At 42.2% G+C, this 16,565-nt stretch overlaps 1 pseudogene; it reads right to left on the bottom strand.

The window, feature by feature from the left end:
* Positions 1–1,931: 1,931 nt before the first annotated feature.
* The window catches only part of LOC123979584, a 46,761-nt pseudogene continuing 32,127 nt past the window's right edge, over positions 1,932–16,565 (bottom strand).

Genomic DNA, 16,565 nt, shown 5'->3' with positions numbered 1-16,565 from the left:
AACAATCAGGGATACTATTTTTTTCCCCCTCTTCCTGGAACACGTCGGGTTGTTTTCACTGTGAAACAAAATAGCCCATTTCCAGACAAGCTGTTAAGTGCTGGAGGTAATGCTCTCATATTCAGCATCACCTGCACTGCAAAAGTAAAAGCCTCATAAGAAACAAAAAGAAAGAAAAGAAGAAATGCTTAAGTGGGATAGGTTGCTGGCAGAATCCATTTGGAGTGAGCAAGCAATTGCTGCTCATTGACACGGCAATGTCTTAAGCCTGGTTGGTGAATGAATATTTTTGCAAATATATTGCATGATTTTACAGTAGAGGGCCTACAGCAGATGCAAACACAGTAAAAAGCAAGACAATAATGTGCGAGGGAAGCACGGTGTGTGACTGCGAACAGCTCTTATTTCACATTCAGGAGCCCAAACTATTTTTCAATATCATGGAGGATGTGCAACAACACAGAGAGAGGAGGAATAAAACTCATTCACTGCAGTGGCTGCAGTGAAATGTTTTCATACAGCATATGATTCTGAAAGCAGGACGCTGAAGTAAATTTGTTTGTTCTCCTCTGCGGACAGTAAACCTACGAAGAGACAGTGTGCCCTTAAATGAAGAGATACTATGTAACTAAAAGCTTATTAGCTCATCAAAGGCTTTAGAGTCCCTCCCCCGCTTCTCTGCTCGCCACGCTTAAAGTGTCAATGTTAGCAGAAAGGATCTCATTAATTTTTGGTGGATGAATAACAGTAACTACCATTCCAGAGTAAACAGCAAGGTTTTAATAATAATAGGCCAACAGTTTGGGCTCTTTGTCTCTCTTGCTGTTAGCCGTCCTCTGACAGCATAATAAGAGGAGTGTTGCTCATCAGAGAAAAGTGGAAGAGACACTGGAAAGGTAAGAGAGGCACCGCAAGGAGTCCTTTCACAAGAATGAACTCAAAGGCAGAATCAAAGATATTGCATCTGAACACCACCTTTGCAAACTTGACCAATTTAGGTCATTCACTTATCTACTTTGAAAATACAAAAAACTAAACCTCGGATGGCGCGTCATCCGTGATGCCTTTCCAATGCTCAGGCAAAAGAGACCAGAATGGTAAGTCAGAGCGGCTCCCTTCGTATAGAAATAAAAGATTGTGTAGATTTGGCACCAAAGACGCCATGTAAAGTAAATGGGAGATGAAGGAGCATCCCTGAGGGTTGACCCGCGTGGCAAAGAGAATTGAGAGCAGCTGCTGCTTTGTGATACTTCTTTCGGTGCAGCAGGAATTAGTGGTATCACGGATGGGCTGCAGTTTCTCAACAGGGAGGGATGCTTTCATGACAATGGAATTAAGTGTGATCCAGAGAAACTCCAAATGTGTATCTAGACCTATTGTTTTTTCATCTGACAGTGGGACGCCAAGCGCCTGAAAACAGTTTCTCAGTTTGGACAGGGATGAGCCTGAGCTGTTATGGGATGAGGGCTCTTTCAGGAGGTTGTGACTTTGCCTAATGGGCTAGTGCAAACCACTGTAAATGGAGCCGACTGAAATGGGACGAAGATATAGGCTTTGTGTACCTCTTTCTCTAGCAACTGCAAAACCGTTTCTGGCTTTCATTGCGGACTAAAGATGTTTTGCTACATAAGTGACTATGGGTGTGGGGGAGAACCCTAACCCGAAATCCCAAATAAAGTCCTGTAAGAAGATGATCAACAAACACTGAATCACTGTGTGAAGAAAGTCCTGCCTCTAAACTGTGAACATTAAATTGGTTAGGAGGGATGATCAGAATGTCTTTGAACTGCGGTGATTCCCTTGCCATGAAGGAGTCCGGGTTAGGATGCTGTGGCGAGGGCAGACTAAACGAGGATGAGTGTATTTGCTGCAGACAATGGCAGTTGGGGAATGTACAGACATTTTCATTGAAATGAGTGCATATTGAAGTGCTACACCTCGATGGCCTTGCTTTTCAGCGCGAGGCATAAGGTACGGGAGTGGAGAGGCATTGGAGGAAGAAGACTGAACTGAGGGGCAAAGGGGAGCAGGAGTTGCAGGAAGTGTTTGGGGAGCCTCCAGCAACAATCACTAATATTTCTAACGAGAAAAAACAAATTTTAATGTGGGAATAAAGTTTAAAGAAGAAGAAGAAGAAGGAATGTCACGCGATGTGGACACAGGCCAACAGAAAATAAAAAATTTATTTCAATAAAGCCGTTATTGTGACACTGATATGTTTTGTGCTGTGGACCAATTTAGCTATTACATATACATATTTAATGTGAGACTGGGTTGCATTCAGTAAGTGAAAACTCTTTAAAGTCATCCCTCATCTAGTGAGAGTCTCTGTGGAGATCACAGGTCAACAGTTATATTACAGGATTAATCTGGTTCCCTTGCAGCTAAATAAATTTCCCTGTAATCTATCAGGCCCTAGTGATGGAACAGATTTATCAGCCTGGTAATTGCTCATGTTGACACACATTATCTTTGAGAGGATGAGGTAGTGAGAAGCATGCCACCTTATTAATGGTTTCTAATACATTCATCAGGCATTATCAGATCCTCGGGAAGGGCCCTGTTAGCTGTTCCAAAGTCCCAACTAAAGACTAAAGGTGACCGAGCTTTTGCAATTAGAGCTGCTACGCTTTGGAACGCTCTACCTGAGAACCTCAGGCTCGCAGGATCAGTAACATCTTTTAAATCACTTCTTTAAACACACTTTTACAAAACAGCCTTTTATTAGTTTTAGGATGCACTGATGTTGATCAATGCCTTCATCATCCAGGAACTGCTTATGCACTCTAGCCACATGAGGCCAGGTATTGCACCAGGAGTAACCCAGGGCCCACTGCACCAGTGTAAGGTCTGACAATGGCTCTGAGGATTTCATTACCTAACAACATTCAGGGTATTGTTGATATCTGTGTGACTCTCCAAGAATATGCCTCACCAGACCATCTCTGATTCAACGCCTAACAGGTCACGCTTGATGGTGTTGCATGGATCATGTTCACCATGGCATCTCCAGATTCCTTCACGTCTGTCACATGTGCTCAGCGTGAACCTGCTCTCATCTGTGAAGAGAACGGGGCGCCAATGGCGCCTGCCAATTCTGGTGTTCTCTGCGAATGCAGAGCTGCATGGTGCCGGGCTGTGAGCCAATGCCGGATTAGTACCCCCCGGGGGCCCCTGGGCACTGACGCCCTGAAGAGCCCTCCTCTCCTCCCTAACACCCACACCCTTGATAACAAAGCTATTGACACCCAGTAAACTACAGGCACTTGATAGAACCTTCGCCCTACCAGACAGACTCCGCAAACACGCACACACGATGGCCCACCTTAATTAGGCTACTTAATGTGAAATCACACACATATTGGTGAAATGTTGATGACTATTCCAGCTGAGCAGGCAGCAAGTATGCCTGTCCAGTTCAATAAACCAAGAACTGCCATCTCACTCACAAATCACAATCCAATTATACAATAAATTCAATCATCCCAAGACAGTGTATGGGTCAAGACTATGGCAAAATAGTGTTCATTGAAAATCACCCAAGCAGAAAGCACACTAGGATTCCTGAAACATGACTGATTGAAGATACAACAATGCCATAACACAATACTGCTGAGTGCAGTTTGCAAAAGAACAGTTGCTAAGTGAACCGGGCAACTTCACACACTCCAAAAGCCAACACATACTGTATTTGACAAACTAACTCTCATACAGGTTTATGGTGCAATGATGATGCAATACACATGTTATGCAAACACCATATAAACTCAGCAAAAAAAATCATTATCTGGTCACACTATCACAACAGATTATATATTAGCCTAAGTTTCTTGATTCACATATAGCATAATAGCTCTCACCTTTAGAAGTTACATTACATTACATTTACATTTACCCATTTGCTTTTATCCAAAACGACTTACATGAGGAGCAACATACAAGCATCAAAAAAGCCTCAAATACAGCACAAGAAGTACAATTGACAATACATACTAGGAAGAGCACTAATAAATACTAGTAAGAGCTAATAGCACATATCGCATCAATGGGGTAAATACCTAGGAAAAGAAGTAAGAGTTAACAAAAAGTGCAATTAATACAAGATACTTGTAAGGGGATAGAAGAAAGGCACACGAGGTGCATGTTAGAGGTTAGGAGTTAAAAGTGTTATAAGAGAAAGTGTTCTCGGAAGAAATGAGTTTTCAAGAGCTTCTTGAAGTTAGAGAGGGACACCCCTGTTCTGATGGCATGTGGTACCTCGTTCCACCATTGTGGTGTCACAGATGAGAACAGCTGGGACGGAGATTACTGGAGTGTAGTGGCCGAGAAGGAATGTGAACTTGTATTATAGCTATCAGACTCTTAAACTCTAATTCATCCTCAGCACCATTTTTCATAATTGATTCTTTATTAATGTATATTGTCTGCTATGTAGCAGAAGGGAGTTACAAAACTCAATTTCAGTCTATAACATGTTATGTCTGTGAAGATTCTCATTCATCCAGGTCATAGTTATCCAAAGAAGTTTAAAGTCAAAGGCAACTGGACTTGGTTGAAGATACTAGAAGATGCAAGCAATAGTGACAGTAATGGAGTGACATGCGTCCTTTTGGGCTGATCAAAAACAAGATGTGCTGCTGCATTCTGAGCCATTTGTAGGGGTTTCACAGCACAAGTTGGAAGACCTACTAGGAGGGCATTGCAATAGTCAAGGCGAGAGAACCATGGCCTGTACCAGAAGCTGCGTGGCATACAGAGTAAAGTAGGGCCTGATTTTTCTTATGTTGTATAAAGCAAAGCGTCATGACCAAGAGACAGCAGCGACATGGTCTGAAAAGGACAGTTGGTCATCAATAATGACACCGAAGTTTCTCACCACCCTGGTTGGAGAGATGCTTCGCTGGAATGACCAAGTTCCGTCTTAGAGAGGTTTAGTTGAAGGTGGCAAGCCTTCTTCCTTGCGGATATTTCCGAGAGACAGTCTGAGATCCATGCTGAGACGCTGGGGTCATCAGGCGGGAAGGATAAGTAGAGCTGCGTATTGTCTGCGTAGCAGTGGTAAGAGAAGCCATGTGAACAAATGATCAGCCCCAGTGAGGTGGTGTTAACTGAGAAGAGGAGGGGCCCTAGCACTGAGTCTTGGGGCACCCCTGTGGAGAGGCAGTGAGAAGAAGATAACATTGCCACAAAACACCCCAAAAGGTAGGATTTGAACCACATGAGTGCTTTGCCCGAGATGCCCATTGCTGAGAGTGCGGATAGCAGGATCATGTGATTGTGTCAAAGGCAGCTGATAGGTCAAGCAGGATAATAACAGAGGATTGGGCTGCAGCTTTAGCTGCCCTTAGGGCTTCTGTTACAGACAGAAGAGCCGTTTCAGTAGAGTGTCCACTCTTAAAACCAGACTGATATGGATCTAGGAGGTCATTCTATGACAGGAATTCTGAGACCTGTCTGAGGACTGACCCTTCATTAGCTTTGGATAAAAATGGTAGATAGGCTGATAGTTCTCAACTTCAATAGGGTCGAGGGAGGGCTTTTTGAGCAAGGGTTTAACCTGAGCCTTTTTAAAAGTGGTTTTGAATGTTCCCGAAGCCAGAGACGTATTTATCACGAGTGATTGCCGGACCACGATAGGAGAAATGGCCTGGAGGAGATTCACAGGAATCTCTGTGAGAGGAGTAAACAATGACAATGAAATGCCATTGACCTGGGAGGACAGAGGAACAGATATAGTAGGACTGCTAGATGTTAGCCTTGGTGTTGAGCCAAGCCAATGGTAGGTTTTCTTGTGCTGTGCTCACACTGTGGGAGCTGACAATAGACTGGTTGATTTTGAGTGGTTTAGAGAAAATTGGCTAGTTATAGCCGCCACTTTGCCTGTGAAGAAGGCAGCAAAGGTATCAGCGGACAAGTTTGTGGGTGGTGGAGGTGGAGGAGGATTTAGTAGCGCTTTAAAAGTGAAAAATAATTTCCTTGAGTCAGTGCACTGCTAATTCTGTCATGCATAGAATGCAGTTTTGGCAGCACTGATGCTTGTTGAGAAGGAGGATAGGAGCCTTTGTAGCCCTTAAGGTTGGCAGGGTCTTTGATTTTTCGCCATTTTCTTTCAGGGGCTCTGACATCAGTATGAAGCCCACGGATGGTATCAGTTAGCCACAGGTGGGACAGGTTTTGGCGAGCAGATTTGGTGGATAGAGGACAGGCTATCCAGGCATGAGCTCAGTGTATAGCACAGAGATTGTGAGGCATCATTGACCTCAAGTGAGGAAAATGTGTTGAGGGGAGGTAGAGCACAGGCTAACACTGAGGCAAAGTGAGTGGGGGACCGGTTGCAGAGGTGTAAGACATAAGGTGCTGGAACAATGGGCTGTTCCTGTAGGCATACTGTGAACTGGATGAAATAGTGTTCAGACATGTGTAGAGGTGTGACTGTAAGGCATTCGATGGCACAGTTTCGGACAAGAACGAGGTAAAGCACCTTGCCAGCTTTGTGGGTTGGGGGGCTGAGAACCTGTGTTAGATAAAAGGACTGAATCAGAGACAGGAAGTCTGCAGAGTTTGATTTGTCTAAGTGAATGTTCATGTCACCGAGGACAATAACGGATAGTCATGCTCTGGGATTGAAGACAGCAGTGTGTCTAGCTCATCCACAAAGTTATGCACGTGTCCTGGTGGACGGTATATGACACAGAGACCTTTACCGGAGCGGACACCAAGGCAGCATGAAGTTCTTATGTTCTTGTCTTTTTCTTCACAAAGTAGCCGATCAAGTCCTCAAAGTCCAGCTAGCAGCAAGCAAAGCAATATATTTTTCTGGTGGACGGTGACTATATAATAATAATATAATAGCGTGTCTGTCTGCTGGCCTCGTTCCTCCTCCGTGATGCTGGATAGTTATCTGCCAGATTCTGAAAGGCTGAAATCCCAAACCCAAATACTGATCATGAATCAGTACGGCTCCGAATCATTACCTGGCCAGTCATCGAACTGACATATAAAACAGACAATCATGAGACTTAACAACCTCTATCACAGAGGGACCCTCTCTGCCCAAGGGCCCCTGTGCACGTGCCCAGATTGCACATATGATAGATTTGGCTCAGCTATGAACACAGACCCACTAGAGGATGTCGGGCCCTCATGGAGTACTGTGTTTGGTAGTTTGGTCAGAAATATGCACCCCAGTAGGAAGCTGGTCATTTTGTATGCCTCTGGCAGTGCTCCTCCTGTTCCTTCTCGCACAAAGGAGCAGATACAGGTCCTGCTGCCGGGTTGATTCTCTACTACGGTCCTGTCCATCTCTCCTCATGTAATGGCCCATGTCCTGGTATCTCCGCCATTCGCTTAAGAGTGTGCTGAGACACACAGCAAACCTTGTGATGACACGTATGGATGTGCCATCATGGAAGAGCTTGACTACCTGTGCAATTAGAATGAGCTGCATGTACCGCTTTATGCTACCAGTAGTGACACTAGCAAAACACAGAACTAGAGAACAGTCAGTCCGGAAAGATAAGGAGAGAGCAATTTTCTGTGGCTACAACCTGCAAAACCATTCCCTTTTTTGTGGTTGCACTTGTTATAACTTTCATTTGCACCAAAACAAGTGACATTGATTCACAATGGTTCATGCTTCCTAACTGGACATAATGATATCCCTATAATTTAATAGACATTATGTTATACTATGATGATTAAGGGTTCCCTAATTTTTTTTTGTAGCAGTGAGATTCTAGACCACAAGTAACCTTGAGAATGCACTGTTCTAGTAGCATAATGAGGTACTCTGAGCTCTTTAAGATATGATGGAGCCTGACCATTGAGGGCTTTGTAGGTGAGGAGAATATTACTCTGGATTGTACAGAGGGCCAGTGCAGAGAAGCTAATATGGGAGAAATAGGAACTTTTCCTTGTTCTTGTCAGTACACGTGCTGCAGCATTCTGGACTGACTGGAGAGTCATGGGACTTTTTGGGGAAGCCTGATAATAAGGAACTGCAATAACCCAGCGTAGAAGTAACAAATGCATGGATTAGTTTTTCTGCATCAGACAGGATGTGCCTGGGGTGAGGCAAGTTTATTTCTATAGCACATTTCAGCAACAAGGCAATTCAAAGTAAAAAAAAGTAGATACAATTTTAAGAGTCAAATAGAAAATATCCTGCCCGAACCCATCGTGATCCAGACAGCTGAGAACCATACTGAGTTTCAAAAGCAATGAATAAAGTCTTGATTTTAAAGAACAGAACAGTTTTAGCAGACTTGAAGTTTGTTCCGGATATATGGTGCATAAAAACTGAACGCTGCTTATTCATGTTTAGTTTTGACTCTGGGGACAGAAAGCAGACCTGCCCCAGACGACCTGGGAGGTCTGGATGGTTCATAACATAGAGGAAGATCAGAAATGTATTTTGGCCGAAAACCATTCAGTGCTTTATAAACCAACAGCAGTACTTTAAAATCAGTGCTCTGACAGACGCCAGACAGAAGCCAGTGTAAAGACCTCAAAACTGGAATGATGTGATCCACTTTTCTGGTATTAGTGAGGACTCAATCAGCAGCGTTCTGAATCAGCTGCAGCTGTTTGATAAATTTTTTTGGGAGCCCTGTAAAGACACAAGTAGTCGAGTTGACTGAAGATAAATGTATGGACAAGTTTTTCCAGGTTCTGCTGAGACATAAGTCCTTTAATCCTTGATATATTCTTCAGGTGATAGTAGGCTGACTTTTTAATAGTCTTCCTGTGGCTGCTTATATTCAGGTCTGAGTCCATGACTACACCAAGATTTCTGGCTTGGTTTGTGGTTTTTAATATTACTGACTAAAGCTGAGCACTGACTTCTAATCGTTCTTCCTTGGCTCCAAAAACAAAGACTTCAGATTTATCTTTGTTTAATTGAAAAACAATTTGGCTGAAGATGGTCTTTGGTGTCAAATGTGAATGTTGTACTTCCTTGTTGGTCCACTAATTCCTGGTTGATATGGACATATGGTCACTCTGATTTTCTCCTTAATAAAGCTTCAGTTGAATATAAACATAGCTCATGTCCTGTGTGCTGCATACTCGGCTTCATTTTATAAATGTTTTTCTTTTTAGAACGGGGTAAATCATTTAGCTGCGATGAATAGGTGTCAAAATGTAAGATGCTGGCTCTTGATTTACATACAGGTATAATGCAGGCTGTGGCTGCGGCTGAATGTGCTTATTGGATGTAGAGGATGAGTTGTTACAGTGCTGCTGCTTGTGTAACTGACCTTGAGTGATGTAAGTGAACTTGCCTCTGCAGCCACAGCTTCTCTGTGAAAATATGGTCAGGATAAATATTGTAAAAGCCTCTCACTACGTCCTCATGCTATTTCTTTTTATCATATTCATCATAATTCATAATTAATATTAATAATAATTAATAACATAATTTAAATTCACCTAAGGGCACCAATCTTAAAGAGTAGCCAATTAATTTAGTCTCTCTAAAATATAGTCAACTATCAATGTTGAAGTCTGATTAATAATTTAGTAAATAAATTAAGAACTATAACCAAAATTACCATCAACAGCTAGCAGGTTGTAGGTTTGGAGTTCTCCATAGAACAGGTAGGCGATATATTCACTCTTATGTAACATTACAGAAAACAGCAGAAATCCACAAGGAAAAGCTAAATACACAAGATGAAACCTAATTAAATTACCCAAACTAAAGAACAAAGGGGTATGTTTGTGTGCGTGTGTGTGTGTGTGTTTGGGGACACAGGGGCTCAGATTAGGGGTGTGAAGAGATACTTGTGAGACATCACAATATGCGATGTTAGGTTCACGAGAACAAGACGAAAGATCCTTTAACAGTGTTTTAAAGATATCCTCAGTGCTGAGATACATGAGGGGGCTCTGGGGGGACCTCCCCTCCTGCATCCTGGTGAAAGTTTCTGCACCAATTTATGGTGGAAATGTTCTTATTTATTTAAAAGGAAATATAAAATTCTGGTAGAATGTGACATTTCAAAATATATAAATATAATACAATCTAAAGCAGTACAGTTCTCAGACATTATGTGTTGCTTTCAGATCTGTTTCTCCTGTAGATCAACTTTTCTCATGTAATATCCCTGCAGAGTGAACACATGTATACAATGTAGTAATGATTTAGTCTTCCCTCCTCTTTTGTCATGTTCAAAGGGAGAGAATGGAAAACTCGGCCAAAAAGACACTGTGTCAAGAAGTTGTTAAAGTTACTGACTGGTGCATGCACGTTTTTGGTAAATCTTTATAATCAGAAGCTTGTTTTTTTTAGTTTAAGTTCCTTTTTTTGGTGAACATACTGAAGCATTTTGTCAGGAGTTGGTGGAAACCAAACCAGAACTAAAAGGACAGCGAATATTGGACTCATTTTTATTTTATTTATAAAATATGTTTTATTGAGCATCAGTGATACAAAGTATCCATAAAGCAGGAAACAAGAGAAAGGCGTAGATAGAGTGCTCACTTTTTGATGTTTTTTCCCCAGACCCACTTTCTTAGATCCTGTCCCCAACCCCACTTTGTCTAAACACAGCAAGAGTAGAAGAAAGAGACAAGAAACATAAGCTAAAATAAAATAAGGGACAAACTAAAAGATGCAAAAAAAAACTTGTGAGAATATAAGTGGTTATAATAATAATACAAATCAAAGGGAGTCAACTAGCTTCTCAGGTACTCTAGAAAGGTCTATAGAAACCCTTAGCCTTTCTAGCTTCCGATGGTAAAGAACCTCTTTGATGGGGGCAAAGTGTGCTTACAATTTAAAAGAATTAGTTGCCTGGCCAGCAGGCAGCAGAAGGTCACGGCATGTCGTGCTTCAGCTGAGAGTTCATCGTTAGCTTGGATACCAAATAGGGGAGAAAAAGGATGTGGATCTACCACAAAAATGTAAGCCATTTGAAATGTGTCAATTTTGGGCAAGACCAAAACATATGTACAAGGTCGGGATTGGCAACATCTGTTACAGGCATGACTAACATATTTTAGACCATAGGTATTTAGTGTAATAAATTCTCTGTCTGAGTTTGGATCAGCCCATGCTAGGAACAGATGGAGGAGTTGTAAACTAATTAAGATTTGGCCCCACTGGTCATCCTCTATGTTGAGACCCAGATCCTGTTCCCATGATTTCCTAGTTTGTAAAATAAAAGAAATATTCCCTCTCTGTTTGAGATCTACCAAAAAAATTAGTGTCAAATAATGTTTTTGGGGGGATTCGGGAAATGGGGATACTGAAGAGTTGAGATGGTGGTAGCTGAAATTTAGTTGACAAGTCAGAGAAGGTCACGAAGATCCTGCTGTCATACAAATTTTTAATTTATGTTATGCCCAATCAGATCAAAGATGAAAGGCAGAGTCTGTAGTAGATGGCTTGAAATTGTGATTATGGAATACTGGGGCAAAAGTAGAGGAACCCTGCAGGACAAAATACCTTCTAAATTGTAAGCATTTTACGTAACTGAGTTACTACTGGGCTAGTGCTGACAGCAGCCATGACCATAATGAGATCTGGGTGGAAGAAGACTCCATCTGGACCCAAGCAGTCATCAGTGAGCTCATCCATTCAATAAATAGAAGTTCTTTAATGTTTGCTGCCCAGTAATACTGTATAAAATTGGGGAGGTAAAGGAACTTGGGCAGGACAGACATTTTGATCAGATTTACCCTGCCCATTGAGGAAAGTGCATGAGTATAAGGATCAGAATCAGGGTACTGTACTGTTGATTCCAGAGGAGAAATTGTTTGTTACAGATTCTCGCTTTCACATTAAGACATAAAGGGAATAAAAATAATCGTAGAAGTTTGTAAGTAGAGAATATAACAAAGTATAAATCTAAGAATATAATAAATGTGGATTTTTTCCGGGCAGCGTGGTGGTGCAGTGGTTAGCACTGTTGCTTCACAGCAAAAAGGTTGTGGGTTCAAACCCAGTGTTGGAGTTTGCATGTTCTCCCTGTGTCCGCGTGGGTTCTCTCTGGGTACTCCGGCTTCCTCCCACCATCCAAAGACATGCAGGCTAGATTAATTGGTGTCTCTAAAATTATACTTAGTGGTTGTTTGTCTATGTGTGGCCCTGAGATGGACTGGTGACCTGTCCAGGATGTACCCCACCTGTAAACTGGGATTGGCTCCAGCCCTGTAAGCAGGATGAGCAGTTGACGATGGACGGATGGATTGAATAGCCCTGCTTCTGCTGTATTGAGTTTAACCCTAACTCTAACTGTCCATTGTGAGTTCAACAAAAGTAAAGACGAGGACGCTTTTTCAAAACCTGATTATTGTTACTAATTGTTGGGCCCCCACTTTGCCTTAAGGATTCCAGTGCCCTGGGTATGGTTCGCCCTTGTGGTTATCTGCCTCTATAGTTCCCAAACACACAGTGCAGTGATGTAAGAGTAGAGGCCCTGCTTTACGCCCACCAGAGGGCATTTTGTGTAACCTCAAAGAACATAAAAAAGGAAACTCAAACAATTCTACAAAACAGACTTTTGTTCTTCTGTCTTAATCTTTTCACCTATCGGCCTTTCTGCTCTTCCCTCTGTCTCCTGCTCTCTCAGGACCATGCTAATGACAGTGAAGGGAGCCAGAGGGGGGATAATGGATGTTTATGCAGTGCAGTGAAATGCCCCCATGATTCTCCTTTGGACGAGGGCTAAACTTCCTAACAAGCTCTGATAAGGCACCAATTGGGCAAGGGCCCCAGCAGTAAACACAGCCATTATGGTCACTGGTAAATCACAAGAAGGTTAAGGGCTGGTAATGAAGAGAGATGGATGGCTGTTATTGTATTCCACCATTGATTGGCAGCACAAACCTCTTTGCCCGGCTGTCTTTTTTCTTGTCTTCATTTTTCTTTGTATTTTTATCTCTCTGTCCTTAATTCAACAACTGGAGTGTGTATCTACACACACTGCTGCAAACACTTTCCCCAGCAGTAAACAGCTATAAGCCATGCCTCAGTAAGCTTGTTTAAACAGCTGATCAAACTCCCACGTAAAGCTGAAAATCAGCATCATACAATATGTATCCATGCCCCCCAACAGCCACCCCCCACCCCAACCTTGCAACACTTTCCACGCTTAATCTCGCAAATCAATGTCAATTACATACTGATTATGTTTAGTGTGCCTAACTATTTGTCTTGATTTGGGAGCCTTGTAAGAGTGGAAAATCAGCAATCCATGTACGTGCTTGGCAGATATCGAGGGTGCAGGCGGGGGCGTTGCAGTGCCACAGTACAATATTGTAACTTCAAAGGTCATGTTTGACTGTTTCTGCATCATTAGATATGAAGAGTAGTCCTGATTTACTGGGAAACACAGAAAGGTCAAGCGTGACCACTCTCCCTCTCTCTCAGGTCATAGCCATGCTTAGATTCCATGTCACACTGTGAAGACAAAATGGCAGCAGCCAAGGGGCCAGAGCAACACACACTCTGGCCAGCACAGCGGGTACCTGTCTGAATGTTGTCCACACGTCACTATGCCTTTGCGTTGCCATTTCTCGTTCTTTACAGGTTGAAACGCATTGACTTCTCCTGGTCCAGTGAGTCTAAAAATACATTCAGAGTCCACTTGTTTCTGGTTTGAAGTCTACTTGATTTAATTTTTTCCAGCTGTATTAACTGTGCTTTGCTGAAGCTTTGGTAAGTGCAGATAAAATGACACCAAGCATGAATCTAATGAATGTAATATCAGGCAATACAGACTGTAATCCCCTTCTCACTGCCAATAGTATTACTCTGGTTGATAAATACAACATTAATAGTTCTGCTCTGTTAGTATGCTCTGTGTTTAATATCATCATTTGTCTGTCATGGTGTGATTTAAAGTTATTGTCATGGTTTTGGGGGTTTCGTGTGTTATTTTGGGGGGTTTTGGTTCCATGTCTTGTGTTTCTCCTGTTCTGCCTTGTTTATTTTTGTGATGATTTTATGTTTGGTCTAGTTCTGTTTTCACAGTCCCTGCTCCTCCATTGTCCTCATGTCTTAGTTGATGTCTTAGTGTGTAGTCCTGGTTCTGTATTTTAGTTCTGTGTCTTAGTTCTGAGATCTGCTGACTAGTTTGTTGTATTCTGTGTTCTGTTTTTTTCATTGTGGTCCATTGTTTGTTATGGTTTTAGTCGACTTGTCAGTCTGTTTTGTCTGTTCTGTATCGTGGTCTTTGTATATTATATATATTATATATTATACCATTTTTATGCATCTGGTGTGTTTTTTTAATTTTGCAATGTTTTATTTGGTGTGCTGTGTTTTTATTGCATGCAGAGTGGTGTTTTGGCATGGTGTGTTTTAATTTGTGTGTTTTTAACTTATTTTACCTGGGACTGCCCTTAAACACCACACACCTCCACTGACGTCACAACTAACAATGAGCAACAGGTGCGGACGCCGGCAACAGATTGAACAAGACTCCTTTTAAGCAGAGCACAGAGTCTGGAGAAGGAGAGCGAGCAGGCAAAGAACGGGACAGAGGGACACAGGGACACAGGGAGACACAGCAGGGAGCGTGCCTGGTGAGGGCATGGAGGTCCGACGGAGGAAACAGGCCCAGAGGAGAGGTGCATCGATCAGGAGGGCAGCAGTGAACGAGAGACCTGTAGGGAAGTAGCTGGTCGGACAGAGTCGGGATCATGGAGCATAGTATGTGGGGTACTTGATGCGATCACCCTACTTGCCAGTGCTTCCTTTTGTTCTAGGGACGAGCGGTGGCGACTGCAGAGAGGACGGAGCGAGCGGTAGGAGGGTAGCGCGACCCGTGGAGCCACTGGACCATGGGACTGAGGAACCGGCCCAGTAACTTATTTCTCTCTTGTATAGCCCTCTTTTTAACCTGTGGCATCACATTGATTTTAGTTAGGCTTTTTATTATATATTTATATATATTTATTTTTTTATTTTTTTGTAGTAATAAATTGTTAAATTTATTTTAGCCTGTGTGGTTTGTTTCTGCTCTGCTCCAACCCCGATTTTAAAGAACCTGTGTGTCTGTGAGTCCTAGGGCTCAGGGTAGCTATTCCCTATGTGGCGTTGTCGGTGCGCCCTTTCAATATGTTTCTTAAATTTTTTAATTGAAAATTTTATTTGTGTACCAGCTACATGGCCACATATATTCAGGCGTTCGTCTCACGTCAAGTTACAGTTTGTCTATGTGTGCCATGTCTGTTAACTCCATGTGTCTGTGTGTTGCCTTGTTTCCTGTTTTACTCTGAAGTCTGCGTTTGTTTGTTTGTTTCCTGTTCTGTTTTTCAACTTGAATAGATCCACCTGTTACGTTCCTGCCCCGTTCATTTGCCTATGTTCTGTTTAGTCTGTGTTGGATCATTGCAGCTCATTGTTGCTCTGTCATCGCTGTCAAGTGTGTTCTTGTTTGTAACTTTGCTTGGTTTTTGAATCTTTGTTGCACTTTTGCCAGCTCTGTTTATTCATTTTGTTATGGATTTGTTTGGACTCTTGTACACTGTACGTGTAAATCTCAGAACTGAACCTGCTCTGCTCCTGTGTCCTGCGTTTGGGTCCTCAACCTGTTATCACTCTGGACTCACCTTGACAGTTATGGAGAATGCTATTTCGCTTTGTGATAGTAATTACAAATGAGCTGAAATTAAAAATATTAATTTTCAATTCTGAATTTGGTGCAGCAACTGTTATTCACACTTAAGCAGTTCTTCATATAAATTTTCCTTTTTACTCATTTTGAATTCAAACTTCAAACTGGGTGGTGCAGGCGCAGGGAATAAGACACATGCCTTTGGTGTGGGAGACCAGGGTTCGATTCCCACTGCATCATCCACCGCTCTGTCTCTGGAGCAACTAGGGAGTTGCTCCAGAGGCATGCAACCTTTGATGTATACAGCAATTGTAAGTCGCTTTGAATAAAAACGTCAGCTAAAATGAATAAATGTGACAAAAATGCCAGGGCAGTACTGATCCAAACAATCATATAGAGATGTACACATGTGAAAACATTCCACTTACATGTGCAAGTCCAAATGTGATCATTGTGAGTGACTGTGTTCTGACACCAAGGTTGGCAAAATTAGCTAATATGCACCTTAGAAATATATTTTCTTTAAAAAAACAGCTAGCAAGTGTGGTATTTAAACAAGAGGAACAGTGCAATTGTTGGGGACTATTTTCAGCTGCAGATTAATCCACATCTGGTGCTCTAAAGTTTCTTTGGGGCAGCAGGTTGGTATATGTGCGATTGAGTCTATATTAACGTGTGTGTGCACCCAATGCAATGGTGTGGCTCATTGATGTGAACTGATGTGTGAATAGTTTTTGCACAACAAAGGAGGAATAAGATATTTTTTGGTACATCATCTTGTCACAAGATCTCTGACGTAATTGCTGACGTAATCTGCACTCTGCGCATGCGTTGGCGTCTGTAGCCACCTGTCGGAAGCTCCGTCTTGAACCGGACTCTTATCCAGTTTTAATCCACTTTTTTCGTTACATTTTTTTTTATATCCTTTTATTTAACTTAACTTTATTTAAGTTTTACGTGGGTTAAGGATTTTAGTCATCCGACATGGATTTTAAGATA

This window comes from Micropterus dolomieu, linkage group LG01, assembly GCF_021292245.1.
Source record: "Micropterus dolomieu isolate WLL.071019.BEF.003 ecotype Adirondacks linkage group LG01, ASM2129224v1, whole genome shotgun sequence".
Lineage (NCBI taxonomy): Eukaryota > Metazoa > Chordata > Actinopteri > Centrarchiformes > Centrarchidae > Micropterus > Micropterus dolomieu.
The sequence above is the reverse complement of the archived record's forward strand: the minus strand, read 5'-3'. Positions and strand labels throughout refer to the sequence as shown.